The sequence below is a fragment of the Bos indicus x Bos taurus genome, chromosome 7 (assembly GCF_003369695.1).
Source record: "Bos indicus x Bos taurus breed Angus x Brahman F1 hybrid chromosome 7, Bos_hybrid_MaternalHap_v2.0, whole genome shotgun sequence".
In the NCBI taxonomy this organism is placed as follows: domain Eukaryota; kingdom Metazoa; phylum Chordata; class Mammalia; order Artiodactyla; family Bovidae; genus Bos; species Bos indicus x Bos taurus.
Window position 1 is genome coordinate 36,235,182 of NC_040082.1, and position 11,145 is coordinate 36,246,326.

At 37.6% G+C, this 11,145-nt stretch overlaps 1 pseudogene; it reads left to right on the forward strand.

Annotated features, from left to right (window-relative positions):
* Positions 1–612: 612 nt before the first annotated feature.
* LOC113896240 lies at positions 613–8,430 on the forward strand (annotated as a pseudogene).
* The last annotated feature ends 2,715 nt before the right edge of the window (positions 8,431–11,145 follow it).

Consider the following 11,145-nt stretch of genomic DNA (forward strand, 5'->3'; position numbering starts at 1 on the left):
TGCATTTCTATAACATCAGCTGTAATATTTTCTCTTTCACTTCTAATTTTATTTTTATTTCTAATTTTCTTAATTTACCTATAAGTTGGTGGGCTGCCATCTATGGGGTTGCACAGAGTCAGACACGACTGAAGTGACTTAGCAGGAGAAGCAAACATATACATAATCAGAATTCTGCATATGTAAGCTGGCTGCTTGGATTGTTGGCAAATGACTATTAAATGCAACTTATATGCATGCTAAATCGCTTCAGTCATGTCCAACTCTGTGCGACCGCATGGACTGTAGCCCACCAAACTCCTCTGTCCATGATATTCTCCAGGCAAGAATACTGGAGTGGGTTGCCATGTCCTTCTCCAGGAGATCTTCCCCACCCAAGGATCAAACTTGGGTCTCATATGTCCTCCATTGGCAGATGGATTCTTTACCACTAGCACCACCTGGGAAGCTCCAAATATGACTTAAAAGTAGTCATACCTATTTTCTTTGAGCCAGGCTCATAACATAGTTCATGAAGTAATTTTCTGGGGATTAAAGTTGAAATGTTCATAATTGTGTGCTTAATTACAATCATCCTTGGTTACATTTGCTAATTAATGTCAGTGTATGAGCATGGCACTTTGTTCTGGCAGCCACACAGCAGGAGGTATGAGAATGGTGGGGATTTGTGTATGGCAGTGAACTCAAGTGTTTTTCTTCATAGTTTTTCCTGAAACGCTCAGACAGGCATCCTGTGATGGTCAATGGGATGCCTTTTGGCATTTAGTTTCCCAGACTGTAGCTAAAGTCATTTGGGGATAACGGGCATGGCCAGTTCAAACTCTGCTAAAGCACATGTGAAGTGACAATATCAGCAGGACAACAGAAGAAGGTCATGTGTGGCAGGGCATAGAGGTGAACAGCCAATAACATTTACGGAAGACAATTTAATACCCTATAAGAATATGGTAGGGACCATTGAAGAAATACTAGTATTCAACTTCAGGGTTGGGATCTGGGAATCTCTTTCTAGATCCTCAGAAATGGCATGGTTGCCAACACATAGGAGATAGACATGCTTAGTTTTCTCCCTTTTATTCTGCCTCAAGTGTCTGGGAAAATAAGGAAGCATGACTTATACAAGTAAAATGCCTTGAAAAATGTCATAACATGTTTCTGTTGAGATGGTAAAAACTGATTTGTTTATGAAATAAAGTCAGCCTTCTGTTGTGAAATAGGCTTTAAATAAATCCAGACAATAAAGCTTCACTATTTATGTGGGTCATGTCTTCCAATTAACCAGGGATAAATACTCTGTAGTGTTATCAATAAAACTGAGGAGCTTTATTACTACAGAGAATATTTTATCATCTTCATTTTACATATAGATGAGGAAATTGATAAGCAGAAAGGGAAAAGTCACAGGGGCTTAGAACCAGGTCTGTTGATTCAACTTTACCTTTATGTATTGTCTCTTACTTGACAGTTATCTCCATGTTTTGCAAGACAGCTTTTAAGTTAATAATTCTTTACTTTTGCAATCAAAAAGAATTTATAGAATTTTTGGTGTTAACTCTAGAATCAGTTCAGTTCAGTCACTCAGTCATGTCTGACTCTTTGTGACCCCATGGACTGCAGCACCCCTAACTCTAGAATAAGTGAATATATTTAGCTGTGTTACATTGGGTTTATGTAGCAATTCTGAGGACTAAGCCTAAAAGTCCGTTTCATAAAACTTCCACACTTTACCTAATTGCCTTATATCATAGAGAAGAGAAATCCTATAGGAAGGCTAGTTTTAGTCTGAAATAAGTAACCCTCTCAATTTTGTGTGTTGTAGCATCTTGGTGAATATTTTTCTTTCTTTTGGGTCAAACTATACTAGCAAGACTCTTTGGGGCATAAGTCATAAAAACCCAGCTCACACAAATTACACAACATAAGGAATTTAGAAGCCTAGGAAATGAATATCTGCCTGGAAAGATCCAAGCTTCTGGCACAGTTGGCTCCAGGTGTTGGAAAATGTCTCCAAGAATCTTTCTGTTCCTTTTCGTGGATCTGCTGTCCTAGAAGTTGACCTTAGTCTCTGGCAAGCTGTCCTATAAAGTAGGTGAAGGACCACCAGGATATTCAGGCTCACATTTTCCCAGCTTAGTAACCCTCTTTGAAAGATATTCTATTTCCCAATTCAAAAAACAACAATAAAAATTCTAGGCTTGAGTTGCTTGGCCTATATCAGGTCATTTGGCCACATTTAAATCATGATATGTAGCTCTGACTGGCCATATGCTAATCTCTCAGTCCTTGGACTAGTCTCAGACCCCTTTAATCACATTGTCTGAGCATGAGTTAGGGGGACCCACCAGAAGAAAATCAAGGTACTACTTAGCAGAAGGGAAAAATAGATACTGGGCATACTCAAACAATGACATCATTCTTTTAAATTTAAATAAAGTCATGTGTTTTTTGATGTATTTGTAGGAAAAAAATAGAGAACAAAGTACTTTGGGAAAATGTTTCCTTGATATATATAAGTTAATAATACCTCAGGATATTAATGAGCTATTCATATTTTACATGTAAAAATAGAAAATATTTGTTAAGTAATAGTACTGATCATAGTATTGCAAAGCCCTTTATTCTTTTAAAGGTTGTAAATAAAGAATGTTAACTGATTGGTTAATTAGTGTTATGTCCTCACTTTTATTGGCAAATGAAAAATAAATTTAAAAGGGAAGGTTACTTAATTTCCTATCTTTTATTTCTACTGGTCATTACATATTTTTATACTTAATTTTCAAAACATATATATTCTTTGTCAAAATATACTCTGTAAAGTTGTGGTAACTTTGATTTGATTTTTTTTCTTTTTTTAACATTTCAATTTTCACTTTCACTATGCTGAGAAGAGAATTCAGAAAGGACATGCCTGTAAGAGTTGACACATTGATATTCTGTATCCACAGACTAGAACTGTTATGCAAACAAAAGAGCTCTGGGTGAAAATTAGTTTCCTACAATCTAGTCAGGGTGCTGCGCTACAGTGAGGCATGATTGAACAGGGGCCATCAAATTGGTGGTTAAGCATTTATGCCTTAGAATCAAATAGAACTGGGCTGAGTCAGCTTTGTTACTTACCAGCTGGGTGACCTTGAACAATTTACCTCAGCAGTCCTCAGTTTTGTCATCTTTGAAATTAAGATCAAATTATCTCCTTCCATAAATGGTCAGGAGTATATGAGATTAAGCAGGTGAAACATTCATTACAATTCCTGGCACAAAGTAAGCATTCGGTTTGTCATTCTTTATTTTCTTATTGGAACACACTAAGGAATGACTTCTCAACCATAGTGATTCAGGGCATAACCTTCCCAGCTGGTTGTTTGAGACTCTGCTTTATTTGCTCTCTCACTGGACTACCTTCTTATTAGTGAAGACATTTGGAAATACACCACTCAGTCCTAATTTGAGTGAATTAGATTTTCATCAGCATCAGTGTGCACATGACTGTGATTAACAAGGAAAATGAACACATACCATTTAAAATTTATTAAAGTTTGGGAGAAAAATTCCGTTTGATCACAAGTAAAATTCTCTGCATGTTTAGTCACTTAGTGGAAAACATTTACATTTGGGGAGAAGTACTTACTTGCTAATATGTCAGCAGAGCACAAATGAAACTGTTCATAACCTCCTGCTGCCATCATTATGAAATGTAGTCAACGTTAATTGAAATATCTGACTGCTTATTGTCACAACCTGTGAGCCAGGCGTGACACTCCTTTGTATGTTTTATTATTTGTTTTCTCCTGTATGACCATTGGAACATCAGGTTTTCATTAATTGCTTGTTTTGTTTTGATAACTTTGACAGTAAGTGGTTCCTCTAAAATGTGCTTAAGAGACACCCATAAAGGAGTTGATGTCCCAATCTCTGTGCCGAGTGAACACAAGGAAATCAGTTGTTTGCAATAAAGGTTCAAAAGTAGACAACCTCAATTCCATCTTCAAAGGATTGACGTTGTAAGGTTATGTGCATGCTCAGTCACTCAGTCATGTCCAGCTCTTTGCAACCACATGGACTGTAGCCTACCAGGCTCCTCTATTCATGGGGTTCTCCATGCAAGAAAACTGGAGTGGGTTTCCATTTCCTACTCCATTGTGAGGCCGAGTGAAATCTTATACTGTTTTGAAAAAGGAAAGGAAAAAAGCTGTCCCTTCACTGGGCATGGGGGAGAGAGGGGTTTGCTAATTACTGCAGTGTTTGGGATGCTATGATGCCAGTTAGTTTTGTCCCTTGCTGGAATGGTGGCTAAAAAGCACACAGGGCCTTTTTTGGTAAGTACTTTTTACTGAACTCAGACTTTTTTATTCTCTTTGCTTTGTATTATTTTTTAATATATGCCAAAGAAAGGAAACAAAGGAATATTATACCTGTACAAAAGCAACCATGTAAACTCAAATATACAAATTAATTTTGAAGGCTTTATCACTTAATAAAATAAAATGAAATTATTTAGCAAAATAAGTACTGAGCTATTATGCCATCTCTTTATTAGTTCGTTAAAAATCTCCCTCACACCTGCATATTTATGAGCCTCTAATGAGCTTGTCTCTGTTCTAGTACCTAGAAGCATGGAAAGAAATTAGTACCTCTGCCTCCAAGCTGCATACAGTCTTCTAAATTTAGAAAGACAGTAATGACAATTCTATGTACAAGGCAGCAAAAGAGACATAAATGTAAAGAACAGACTTTTGGACTCTGTGGGAGAAGGCTAGGGTGGGATGATTTGAGAGAATAACATTGAAACATGTATGTTGCCATATGTAAAATAGATGAACAGTGCCAGTTCAATGCATGAAGCAGGGCACTCAAAGCCAGTGCTCTGGGACAACCCAGAGGGATGGAGTGGGGAGGGAGGTGGGAGGGGGTTCAGGATGGGGGGACACCTACACACGTGTGGCTGATTCATGTTGATGTATGGCAAAAACCACCATGATATTGTAATTATCCTCCAATTAAAAGAAATTAATTAACTTAAAAAGCTGCATACAGTCTTCCGAAAGATTATGTAGATTTAATCATTTCTCTACAATATAAACATGGTGTATTACTAGCATGTTAAAAATTGTTCCTTAAATCCAAAGGCTAGATTACAATTTCATTGATTCATAGGATATAAGTGCTAATTAAGCTTTAAAATAAAGTCCAAAAGATTCTGTAACAAAATTTTTTATAGTGAAACCCGTTTTTGACAACATTTTAAGAAAATATTCAAATACAAAGAAAATTTGAAATAATTTCATAGTGAACACTATATTCACAGCATGTTCTACTATTAAACTTTGTACTATATTTTATCACAAATCTGTCAACGTGTACAGAAGCTTACATTTTAAAATTTAGTCTTACATGGGACTCCAGTATTTCCTAAAATTAACTCAAGGATGCTTTTTTCACACTAGAGTTTGATGTCCAGAAGTCCATTTGCTCTGGTTAGCTCTTCCCTGAGGAATCCTCTATGTCAGTTCCTCTGAAAACAATTTGACAACGAGTGATCTAGCCAAACTCCATTATTATGCAGATAAAAAAAACTGAGATGCAGAAACTTGAAGTCACTAATGTATTGATAAAAACTGTAAGCTGTTAACTGGAACTAGAATTTATTTTTCTGTCTTTGCAGCAGATATAATCATTTTTTAAAAACTCTCATAATGTTGTTTAAACAGATGTCAAGATACTCTAATCAAGCTATATATTTTGTATTTTTGAAGAATTACAACGTGTGTGGTGCTGGTTAGAATGAGTGTGGAATAGCTTAGCCCATGTGGTGCAGGGGAAGTAACTCTTGTTGGGAAAACAGTCAGGGTAATATTTAGGTCGTAGGGCATTGGTAATGCAGAAAGTCATCATGGTAAAATTAAATCTTACCATGGACCCAGATAATTACACAAACCCTCTCAAGTGACATCTCTTTCCCTGCTGTTAGATTCACTGATTTACTCCTGTGTTCATTCCGATACCTCCCCTGTGGTAGTCTTAGTCCCTCTGTCAATTACAGAGCATTTAGATTTTTCTTTTAATATAGGATCTTAATATTTGTGGCTTCCCAGGTAGCTCAGTGATAAAGAATCTGACTGTCAATGCAGGAGCCAGAGGAGACGCAGGTATGATCCCTGGGTTAGGAAGATCCTACTGGTGCTTCCCTGGTGGCTCAGAGGTTAAAGTGTCTGCCTGGAATGTGGGAGACCCAGGTTTGATCCCTGGGTCAGGAAGATCCCCTGGAGAAGGAAAATGGCAACCCACTCCAGTACTCTTGCCTGGAGAATCCCATGGAGGGAGGAGCCTGGTAGGCTATAGTCCATGGGGTTGCAAAGAGTCGGACACAACTGAGCAACTTCACTTTCACTGGTGGAGGATATGGCAATCTACTCTAATACGCTTGCTTGGATAATCCCATAGAGGAACCTGGTGAGCAACAGTCCATAGGATTTCAGAGTCGAACACAACTGAGTGCCTAAGCACGTGAATGTTAATATATGTAGTTTCTTCTACTAGAGTGTTTTACTTCTGACTTTCTCAGTGGTTAGCTTCTGCTTAGCCTATATGCATCAAGGTAAATGGCACTTCTCCAGAAATGCCTGCCCTGGCCAACTGAATGTAATTTCATAAAACACATCATTGTATGCATTTCCCTCAGGGTACTTATTACCATAAGTAATTATCTGACTTTTGTTTTGGTTAGTTTATTTTCTATTTGCTTATTTTCTGCAGGAGGGTAGGACAAGAAAAAAAAAAAAGCCTGGCTTACAGTAAATGTTTACTCAAAACTTCATTTAAGTGTATTTAAACATTCACTTCATGATTCTTCTCTTTCAGATTTTCTTCTAACTGGGCAATATCTAGCTTGTATTCTTTCACTTGATCTGATGCACAATTTATTTCTTAAGTTTTAAGCCTTAAGCAGGCTCTTGAGGAAAATATATATTGTCTAAACAAGTAGAAGACATGAAGTCTAAATGCCAGGTGCTTGAAGAAGAAAAAGAAGACCTCATCAATAGGAACAGAGAATGGGACAAAAATCTAAATTCTGAGATACAAAGCTTAAAAGAGAAGTCTTCTTGAAAAACAAGAACATGAAGAGCTACAACATAAAGTATTGTAACTAGATTCACTTCTGCAAAAGAGAAGGAATTATCTTCTGGTCTTCAGCAGAAGCTATGTTCTTTTCAAGAAGAAATGATTAAAGAGAGAACTGTCCTTGAGGGAGAATTAAAGCAGGCCTTGGATGAGCTGGATAAATTGCAGCAAAAGGAGGAACAAGTGGAAAACCTGCTTAAGCCAACTGGAAGAGGAAGCAGAATCTAGAGCTGCAGAACTAAAACGCCTCGAAGAAAAGCTGAAAGGGAAAGAAGCCGAGCTGGAGGAAAGTAATGCTGCTTATACTCAGCACCCTGCTTTTGCAAGAAAAACCTAACAGTACAGTGCAGAACTTGGAAGATGTTACTGCTCAGTGTGAAAGCTGTAAAGCATGTGAGCTGGAAGATCTTAAGGTGCAGAGCGAATCATTCAAGGAAAAACCGGCCAAGGCTGAGCAAAGTGCAGAGGTGTCCGAGATCAGATATTGGCAACTGAGAACTCAAATCAAGAATATGCAAGGATGCTTCTAGATCTGCAGACCAAATCAGCACTTAACGCAGCAGAAATTAAAGACATTACAATTTCTTCTCTTAAAAGAAAAACTGATTTGCAGAACTAACTTAAGCAGCAAAGCAAAGACTGTAAGAAACAACTGGAAGAGGAAGAAAAGCTGGAAAAGAAAACTCAATAGCAGAATTAACTGAGGAAATGAATAAATGGCGTCTCCTCTATGAAGAATTATATAATAAAACAAAGCCTTTTCAGCTACAACAGGATGCATTTGAAGCAGAGAAACAGGCTTTGTTGAATGAATATGGTGTGGCTCAGAAACAACTAAATAATCTAAGAGATTCATATGCTAAATTATTGGGTCATCAGAATCTAAAGCAAAAAATCAAGCATGTTGTGAAATTGAAAGATGAAAATAGCAATCTCAAATCGGAGGTGTTAAAACTCCGTGCTCAGCTTACTAAAAGAAAACAAAGTGAAGCAAAACTTCAGGAGGAATTGAATAAAGTTCTGGGTATTGCTTTGATCCTTCAAAGGCTTTTCTTCATGAAAGTAAAGAAAATTTTGTTCCCAAAACTCCATTAAAAGAAGGCAATACAAACTGCTCCTGAGCTCTTAGTGGAGTTTCAAGAATCATGCAAGTAGGCTGCTTCTTTTCATCCTAGTGGATAAGGTAAGGGAGCAGGTCCTGGAATGGGCCTCTCCTTTACAAAAAAAAAAAAAAGAATCATGCAAGTAAACATCTGAAAAACCTGTTGAAGATTATTTTGTTCTTATTATTTTTTACTATTATTATTTTGATTACTCTTGTGTTTATAATATTTTAAATCTCTTATTTAATACTAACTTCCTGTCCTTACATATGTGAAAGGAAGTTTGACCGTTTTTACCAGTGTTCTCTGACATTCTAGTTACTATAGTCAGTACTTCCTCCTTGATGCTCACCCTTATTACCTCATTCTAAATGTTCTGACACTTTCCAGCTTTGCTCACTCATCCCATCAAATCAGTAGTCTTAAAAATCGTTCTCATACTATCATTTCCCTATTCTGAAACCTTAGGTTTTTTTTAGTTTGATGCTGAAGACCTTTTCTAGTCTGAACCTCTTATGCTAGGCTAAAATACCTTGGCTTGTTCTTGCCTCTACTTTAATTCTCCTAATAATGTTCATTCTGTCCCACCCATTATCCATTTATCCAGTTCAAATAAGAAATAGAGGCAAGCTTTTTTCCATAGTTATCTCTTACCAAAGCCACTGGTTAATAATTTGCAGATTTCTAGCGGACACAACTGAGCAACTTCGCTTTCACTTTTCACTTTCATGCACTGGAGAAGGACATGGCAACCCACTCCAGTGTTTTTGCCTGGAGAATCCCAGGGATGGGAGAGCCTGGTGGGCTGCCGTCTCTGGAAGCGACTTAGCAGCAGCAAACATTCAGTATGTGCCAGGTATGGTTTAGACTCCCCAAATACTATAGTGAAAACATAGACAAAGTCCTTGCTCTTTAAACTTAAGACTTTCCTGAGGAAAGACAAATAATACAAATAGTATGTGTATAGATAAAAGAATAAGAAAAATATAAAATAAAATTTTAAAACTATAGGAAGAGAATAGAGAGCCATGAACGGTGTTCTTTTAGTTATGGTGTTCAGATAAAACCTCCCTGGGGAGATGATATTGCAGCAGAGATGAATTAAGTGAGGAAACATGTCACTGAGATATCTGGGAGAAGAGCCTTCCAGGCAGAAGGTAGAGCATGTGTAAAATCCCCGAAATAGTATTGTTTGGAGACATGCGCAGATAATGGAAGGAGAGGCAATGGCACCCCACCCCAGTACTCTTGCCTGGAAAATCCCATGGATGGAGGAGCCTGGTAGGCTGCAATCCATGGGGTCGCTAAGAGTCGGGCACAACTGAGCAACTTCACTTTCACTTTTCACTTTCTTGTATTGGAGAAGGAAATGGCAACCCACTCCAGTATTCTTGCCTGGAGAATCCCAGGGACAGAGGAGCCTAGTGGGCTGCCGTCTATGGGGTCACACAGAGTTGGACACCACTGAAGCGACTTGGCAGCAGCAGCAGCAGATAATGGAAAATGTTTATTAAGCCTGGAGAAAAGTGATTGTAAAATAAAATCACAGGAGGTAGGATATCTGCGAACCAGGAAAAACTTTTAAATTGAATTTCTAAAGAATGGTTTTTACTTCTCTTTAGCATGAGAAAGTGATGGTTAATTTGACATGTATTGTATAAGAATCACACTGATTAATATGTGGAGATAAAAACGACACGAAGAATGTAGGAGTCAAACAGGGGAGCTAATTAGAAGGCTCATGAAGTGGCCCAGGTGAAAGGTAATGGCCCCAGTGGATGGTTGGAGCAGGGTGGGATGGATTCTGAAGGGCGTAAGAGCAAGATTTGCTTTTGGATTGGGGTATAAGACAAAGAGAGAGCTCAAAAGTAAATGCCAGATTTTTATTCTGAGAATTGGAAGAATGTTATCGTCATTTATTGAGGTAGAGGATATTGAGAAAAAAGTAGGGGAGAAACATCAAGAGTTTGTTTTTGGACATGTTTAATTTGAGGCTTCTATTCAAGGCTGAATTAAGGAGGCAGGTGGGATATAGGAGTCTTAAGTTCAGAGGAAAGCCAAGGCCGAAGAAATTAAATTGTGAGTCATCAGCATAAAGATGGCATATAAATGATGAGACAGACTAAACTCACCTAGAGATTGAGTGTACATAGGGAAAATAAGATATCCAAGGACAGACCCTTGTGCACTCTGTTATTTAGAATTTGGGAAGAAAATAAACATTCAGGAAAGAGGACACTAAACTAGGAAGTAGGAGTGAGGTGGGAGGAAATTAAAAAACTGATCAATGCTATAGATCAAATAACAGTATTTCTACAAGAAAGAAGTGAATGTCTACATTAAATGCTAGCTAATAGGTAGAATAATATAAGAACTAAAATTTGGCCCTGTACTTTTTCATGTAGAAGTCATTACTGACCTTGACAAGAATGGATTTGATGATTGGAGTAGGTTGAAAAAGAGTGAAAAGATAGTGGAGACAGCATTTCAAAGAGGTATGCTGTGAAAAGGAGAAGTTAAAGGGATGCTGACTGAAAAGGAATGCAAAATAAGAGCTTTTCCTGTTAGACACAGAATTATCATAACAATTTTTTGATGATGGAAATAATCCAGTGAAAGAGACATTAGTGATGAATGCGATAGAGCAGTCAACTGTTAGGAAAAAAGTCCTACATTGAGCAAGAAGGATAGTTCAGATAAACGGAGTAAGACCAGTTCACTATTACAGCAGGGAAAGAGTGGGACGAGTGATCTGAGCATTTCTGTGAGTGAGTGAATAGCATGGTAAATTTGGAATTTAAATTGATTAGGGAGGGAAATGTGAATATAAGGGAGAAAAGTCAACAGATCAGAAGTCTCTATGTGGTTGATTTCAGGCTCTTTGAGGGAAATGAGATTTCAGAGATATTAAATTTTTTTCACT